Here is an 8,301-nt window from a genome sequence, read left to right on the forward strand (position 1 = left end):
TCTAAGGAGACACTCATTTGAGGATCTGAGGTTACGATTTGGAATATAAGGTGTCAGACATTCCGATATATAAGATGGGGGAGATTATTTAAGGCTTTATAAACCATAAGCAGAATTTTAAAGTCAATTCTGAATGACACAGGTAACCAGTGTAGTGACATCAAAACTGGAGAGATGTGTTCTGATTTTCTTTTCCTAGTTAGGATTCTAGCAGCTGCATTCTGCACTAGTTGCAAACGATTTATATCTTTTTGGGTAGTCCTGAGAGGAGTGCATTACAGTAATCTAGTCGACTGAAAACAAACGCGTGAACTAATTTCTCAGCATCTTTCAGTGATATAAGAGGTCTAACTTTACTTATGTTTCTTAAGTGAAAAATGCTGTCCTAATGATCTGATTAATATGTGATTTAAAATTCAGATTACAGTCAACAATCACCCCTAAGCTTTTTACCTCCGTCTTGACTTTTAATCCTAATGTATCCAGTTTATTTCTAATAGCCTCATTGTATCCATTATTGCTGATCACTAAAATTTCAGTTTTCTCTTTATTTAACTTGAGAAAATTACTATTCATCCATTCTGAGATACTAGTCAGACATTGTGTTAGTGAATCAATAGAATCGGGTCATCAGGTGCTATTGATAAGTACAGCTGTGTGTCATCAGCATAGCTGTGGTAGCTCACGTTGTGCCCTGAGATAATCTGACCTAACGGAAGCATGTAGATTGAGAATAACAGCGGACCCAGGATAGAGCCTTGTGGAACACCATATTGGATATCATGTGTCTTGAGTTGTAATTCCCACAACTAACAAAATATTTTCTCCCTGTCAGGTAGGATTCAAACCAATTTAAGACACTGCCAGAGAGGCCCACCCATTGACTAAGGCGATTTCTAAGAATGTTGTGATCAATGGTGTCAAATGCAGCACTCAGATCTAAGAGGATGAGAACAGATAAATGGCCTCTGTCTGCATTTACCGCAAGTCATTTACTACTTTAACGAGTGCAGTTTCTGTGCTGTGATTTGTTCTAAAACCTGACTGAAATTTATCAAGAATAGCATGTTTATTTAGGTGGTCATTTAACTGCATAATGACTGCCTTCTCTAGAACTTTACTTAAGAAGGCAGGTTAGAGATGGGTCTAAAATTTTCAAGAGCGAGGGGTCAAGATTATGTTTCTTAAGTAGGGGTTTAACTACAGCAGTCTTAAGACAGTCTGGGAAGACCCCAGTATCTAGTGACGAATTTACTATGTCAAGAACATTATCAATTAGCACGCCTGATACTTCTTTGAAAAACCTTGTTGGTATCGGGTCAAGGACGAGGTGGAGGGTTTTAATTGAGAGATTATTTTTGTAAATCAGGTAAATCTATCCTAGTGAAAGAGTTTAATTTGTTTATAACAGGATGTTGGGGTTTAGGGGATCCTTAGTGTTGGGGAGATATACTATGTTATTTCTAATATCATTAATTTTTGATTGAAAATACAGCGACAGCCTCACAGGTTTCACTGGAAGCACTTAGGAGGCATTCCTTTGAGCTACCTGGGTTTAGTAGGCGATCAATTGTTGAAAATAAGACTCTGGGATTACTAGCATTGTTATTTATAATCTTGAGAAATAGCAGCGTCTCTCAAGACGGACAGTGTTATTGTATTCTGTTATTTTGACTTTTAATATTTCGTGGTGGATAGTAAGTTTAGTCTTCCTCCATTGACGCTCAGCTCTACGGCATGTTCTCTTTAAATCAGACACTCTTTGGGTCTTCCATGGTATACAATGCTAGAAGATTTTTTCACTGTCTTTTCAGGTGCAACTATGTCAACAGCAGCTCTCACTTTAGAATTAAATCTTTCCACCTTACTATTTACATTGTCCTCGCTATTATAGCTGGCACTATAAACGGACTGATTGCTTAAAATGTTTGTAAGTTTTAAAGCTGCTGCCGAATCAAAGAAGCGTTTTTTAACAATATGCTTCTCATGAGTGTTTTTATCATTATTTCTATATTAAAAGTAGAAGAAAATGGTCTGATAGACCAATATCAATGATCTGTTTTATATCAACTTTCAGTCCTTTAGTAATCACTAAGTCTAATGTATGACCTGCTTTATGTGTAGGCTGATTTATGAGTTGTCTCAAATCAAAAGAATCCAGGAGGTTCATAAATTCTTTTACTTTTAGATCACACTGATTATCTATATGAAAATTAAAGTCGCCAACTATTAGGAGTGTGTCATAGTTAGTAATTAAAATTGACATTAAGTCAGAGAATTCCTCAAAAAACGACGCGTTATATTTAGGAGGTCTATACACGGATAGTACTAGAACTTGAGAATCTCCATGAATAACAACGGCGAGATACTCAAAGGACTTGAACTTACCAAAACTGACATCTTTACATTTTAATCGGCTCGAGTAAATGTTAGCCAATCCGCCCCCCCTTTTTCCCTGGCGGTTTGCATGAGTAAAACTGTAATCCGGAGACGCAGATTCGATTAAAACTGACGCGGCATCTGAATTCAGCCATGTTTCATTTAGTGCAATAAGATCTATTTTTTATCACTAATAAGATCGTTGATAAAAACGTTTTGTTAGTTAAAGCTCTAACATTTAATAGTGCCATATTTAATGTTTCGGAGGTGCAGAGATGAGTACTATGTGCGTTATTGTTATTTGGAATAGGAACTAAATTATTATTATTAGCGCTCTGTGTATATTTTTGTTTAATCTGTGATCTGTTTTATAGTTTTAATACATTGTTCCTCTAAAATAGTGATTTTAATTAGATTATTGGAGTTTATGCCGTATTTCCTAGGTTTTCTACGTGCATTGAGATTGCTTATTACAGTATTAATGGTGTGAACTTTAACGGAAGACTCTATTAAACATTCATCATGTCCTGGCACAGCAGTATTATTTCGGAAGGGGTTAAGAGCAGAGATAGATAGTCAAGAAAACGAATTACCTTCGATATGTTTTCGGAGAGGACCCGGCCGAAACTGTTCGGATGCAGGCCATCACGCTTGAAGAGACGCGCCTTTCAAAAAGAGATTCCAATTGTTGATGAAACCGACATCCTTCTTCTTGCAGAAACCCTGTAGCCAGTTGTTCAACCCTAGCAGACGACTGTAGTACTCGTTGGATCGTCTGACGAGAGGTAGTGGACCCGAAACGAAGATCTTTGCCGATGGGGTCCTCTCCTTCGTGTCTTTAATCAAAGCTGCGAAGTCAGCCTTCAGGATTTCTGATTGTCGGTGCCTTATATCGTTTACGCCGGCATGCAAGACGATTGATCCAACTGCCCTCTCCTTGTGTTTCTAGACTGCTGGCGACGTTTCATTACATCTCGGACACGAGCACCGGGAAAACAAGAAACAAACGATTTTGCATTAGGGCATGCGACATTAAGGTTTCTAACGATGGAATCACCTACCACTAATACATCACCAGGTGCTGAAGGCGAAATGGGGACGCGGAGAGGGTCAAACCGGTTCTGAGATAAAATGCTCGCCTGTGCCGATGGAGGTGCTCTGGCCTTGAACCCCCGCCTGCATAGCTGAAATCCACCGAGGTCAGCAGCGGCGTCGCTCCTACGAGACGCGGGGGTGAGGTCGGCACAACGCGGGGTTGATGTTTCGCCGGTTCCAGATGGCAAGGACGGTTTATCCAACAGCCGGGCCTTCAGATTTCTCAGGTATTTCCGTCGGGACAGGAGTTTCTGAATCTTTTCATCAAGTGCTTGGAGTTCCTCAATTACGATTTCAACGCGAGTTACCCCACTGTCGGCCATTTTCTACTTCGTGCCCTAGGAGAAATGAGAGAGAGAGAGTATGTACCTGCGGTGGGGACTATGCCAACACCTGGGTGATCCGACGACAGACAAGTGGTCAGATGAGTAGACAGCAAACACGATTATGTGGGACATGACTCATCACCATCAATGGGCCAGACACCATATTCCACGACAGGTAGAGCGAGTCGTGCATCTTCATCAATGTGATGACAGCAACATCCTGAGCAAGGAGGTGTAAAGACCTTGACATTGAAGTCAGAAGCATGTGGAACACGAGGGCGAGAGCGGCACACTGGGAACTATCGACACTGGCATGCCAGAGCCGCTGGAAAAACTCTTATGTAGAGTCAGAGTGAAGGAGATCCAGAAGATCACAACACTTGTCGACATGGCCTGCACTCCAAAACGAGTCGTCAGCTGAACAACCGGCTGAGCTCAACACCTGAAAGGTCTGATTGACTTCTGGGAAATGCACCAGTGCACTGGGAGGAGGGCACTGATAATCAAAATAATAATGTTGGCACAGATGCCAATCTGTAATTCACGCAGTGCCTTTTATTGCAGAGGGGCACCCACAGATGTACTCATTTTGTGAGAGTATTATTATTATTATTAATATTACTACTACTACTACTACTACTAATAATAATACTCTCACAAAATGAGTACATCTGTGGGTGCCCCTCTGCAATAAAAGGCACTGCATGAATTACAGATTGGCATCTGTGCCAACATTATAATAATAATAATAATAATAATAATGTACATTAAGCTTGAATCAATTCATTCAACCTTTAACTTGTAAAGCACCGTCCATTGCAGAATGCAGCCACTGGATTGGGCCGATGTGCTTATGTCTTGTAAACTTCTGTCTCATTTTTATAACTGATTTGTGTCTGTTTCTTAATTGTATAACACCTTTCAGGCAGACAGGAGACCAAGCCACGATTTCATGTGACTACTAGGCACAGACCATGTTGGCACAGATGCCAATCTGTAATTCATACAGTGCCTTTTGTTGCAGAGTGGCACCAGCAGATGTGCTCATTTTGTGAGATCCGTCTGTAAACCTTGTCGTCTTTCATTGAGATGGCACCTTTTTTGGCAGATCAGGGGGCACCCGAAGCATTATGGACTACTAAAAAACTATGCTGGCTTGCTGCCCAGACTGACGTTTAACATCAGTCAATTCTGCTAAAGTTCCTCACCCCATCACCCTCTGCTTCCTGTGTCTGAGCCAATTCTGCACCCACCTACACACGACACCCTGAACTGCCACTTCTTTTAGTTTGTTGCCCAACCTTTCATGTGGCACCTCATCAAATGCTTTCTGAAAGTCAAGATATGGAGGACTGAAGACTGAAGTTTAATAAAAACACCTTTAACATAGGTATAAAGTACCTTCTAAATCAGAGATGTTTTCAATAGTTGGCAAAGACATGGGGCACAGTTAAAGGAGTGAAAAGAGCAAACAGGGCATAGCAACACAAATGAACTGATAAGAAAAGAGTTACAGTATATGGTCACTAGGTGGCACAGTCTATCTACTCCAGTTACATTCTTACACAATGGTTTTCTTTATATTGCCACAGCAGAGTTATGATAATAATAATTCTTTACATTTGTAAAGTGCCTTTCTCACTACTCATAGCACTTCAGTGAGTGGTGAGCCCCGTCAGCCACCACTAATGTGCAGCATCCACCTGGATGATGTGATGGCAGCCATTTTTGTGCCAGTACCACATCACATCACCACAAATCATGCAGTCAAATTGTACTGGCAGAAAAATGGCTACCATCGCATCATTGGGCCCTTGAGCAAAACCCTTAACCTTCATTTGCTTGGATATGACGTTAATCTAAGTCCAGCCCAGCAAGCAGGTCCTCCAACTTGCAGGATAACTCAAGGGTTGGTGGCAGGATTGGCACTCCAGCCACTTATAAAAAAAAAAAAACATCATGCTGTTCCAATGTGGTGCTGAGGTGTCATGAAATGAACAACAGAGGGGCAACAATGAAACAGGAATGAATGGTCTAACAGGAGGCCACGACATTTTTCCCTCCTCATCTGTTTTTCCACTCGTCTTTCATTTGCCTACGGTCAGTGTCACTACCAGTAGCAGGAGGCGATACCTTGACTCTACAGAGGTGGCACAGGTAGTCCAACTTCTCCAGGATGGCAGGCACCTCAATACATGCCATTGCCAGAAGGTTTGCTGTGTCTCCCAGTACAGCCTCAACAGCATGGAGGAGATTCCAGGAGACAGGCTGTTACTCCAGGAGAGCTGGACAGGGCCCCTTGTAGAAGGTCCTTAACCCATCAGCAGGACTGACCGGTATCTGCTCTTTTGGGCAAAGAGGAACAGGACGAACACCACCAGAGCCTACAAAATGAATATTAATATTTGTATCATTATTATACTTTGTACTTTTAGTGTTTGAGGAAAATTAAGCTGAGTTTCTATAGTAACATTTTCAAAGGGTCAGTGCCACATTGTTCAGGTCACAGTCATGGACATACAGTACTGTACCACTGGACATCATGTTCTAGCGTGACACATTGTTTCATGAGTAATAGGACATGAAGTCTACCAAACATGGCAACCAAAGCCTTAAAACTTGCCAAATATCAAGTGAAGAATGTTCCAGAGTTTTGAGGTTTCACTCATCTTGGAAAAATGTATTACCATCTTGTTTTTTTACAGGGTGGAGTGCCATGTTAACAGCAGTTACCTTCACCTCATTGCCTCCCTCAGTGCTACATTCATAAATCCTGCCATTGTCTTTGTTATTTGATTCATTCAAGTTCTTAGGGTTAGTTTTTTTATCAGGATTTAGGCAAACAGGCTGCCATTTTATTTCAGTGATAGGTCTGACGATCAACAAGCAGAAAGACAGCTTGAGGCACAAGCGCGGTTCTGTGCCATTTTACTTAATTTCGTACATAAACACTTTATCTACAGCTAGAAACAGACAAATGTGACCACGTGTAGTTGAGGAGAGCCTTGATAAAAGGAGTCACTTCCAATTTCCCACTTAATGTCATAAACTACAGGCATGTTTTCTGAAATTGAAACCTTTGATGCTTCAACACAGACATGTGTAATAAGTTTTAAGGTTTTAATTTTCATGTATTTCTTCCATTATTCCAATTATAAGTCAAAAGAGAAGACACATTATTTTAAAAAGTAGGTAAAAAAACACAATTTCATGGACTATTAATGAATAACAAATTTGCAAAGTAAAAAATGCTAACCTTATCCTGTGCAGTAAATTTGTAAAACTGCGATGTTGAGCATGGTGTAGTTTGACAGTTAGCCACAAGAGGTCAGGCTTTTGTTATACAGTACTTTCTAGTTTTCTAAAATAGTAATTACATACATACATATACAGAATTATTATTATTATTATAAATACATGTATACATAAATATACACACATATATATATATATATATATATAATATATATATATACTGCTCACAAACATTAAAGGAACACTTTAAAGAAACACATTAGATACATCAGATCTCAATATGAAGTTGGATATCTATACAAATAACGACAGGGCAATGTCTTAGGAACAAAAGGATGCCAAGTCTTTTAATGGAAATAAAAGTTTTCTGCCTACAGAGGGCTCAATTGTGTAGACACCCTAAAATCAGAGTGAAATGAAGATGTGGCAGGCTAGTCCATTTTTTCAAAAACTTAATTTCTGCTACTCAAAATGCTTTTCAGTTTCTTGTGTGGCCCCCACAAGCTTGTATGCATGCTTGACAACGTCGGGGTATGCTCCTAATGAGACGACGGATGGTGTCTTGTGGCATTTCCTCCCAGATCTGTATGAGGGCATCCCTGAGCTGTTGTACAGTCTGAGGAGCAACCTGGCGGCGCCTAATGGACCCGAAACATAATGTCCCACAGATGTTCTATTGGGTTTAAGTCAGGGGATCGTGAAGGCCATTCAATTGTTTCAATTCATTCATCCTCCAGGTACTGCCTGCATACTCTTGCCACATGTGGCCGGGCATTGTCGTGCATTAGGAGGAAACCAGGACCTACTGCACTAGCGTAGGGTCTGACAATGGGTTCAAGGATTTCATCTCGATACCTTATGGCAGTCAGAGCACCATTTCCTACGCAGTAGATGTCTGTGCGTCCCTCCATGGATATGCCTCCCCAGACCATCACTGACCCACCACCAAACCTGTCGTGTTGAACGACGTTGCAGGCAGCATATCGTTCTCCTTGTCTTCTCCAGACTCTTTCACGTCTATCACAGCTGCTCAGGGTGAACCTGCTCTCGTCTGTAAAAAGTACAGGGCGCCAGTGGCGGACTTGCCAATTCTGGTGTTCTTGAGCAAATGCCAGTTGAGCTCCACGGTGCTGGGCAGTGAGCACAGGGCCCACTACAGGACGTCGGGCCCTCAGGCCATCTTCATGAAGTCTGTTCCTGATTGTTTGGGTAGAGACATTCACACCAGTGGCCCTCTGGAGGTCAT

The sequence above is a fragment of the Polypterus senegalus genome, chromosome 2 (genome assembly GCF_016835505.1).
Source record: "Polypterus senegalus isolate Bchr_013 chromosome 2, ASM1683550v1, whole genome shotgun sequence".
NCBI lineage: Eukaryota > Metazoa > Chordata > Cladistia > Polypteriformes > Polypteridae > Polypterus > Polypterus senegalus.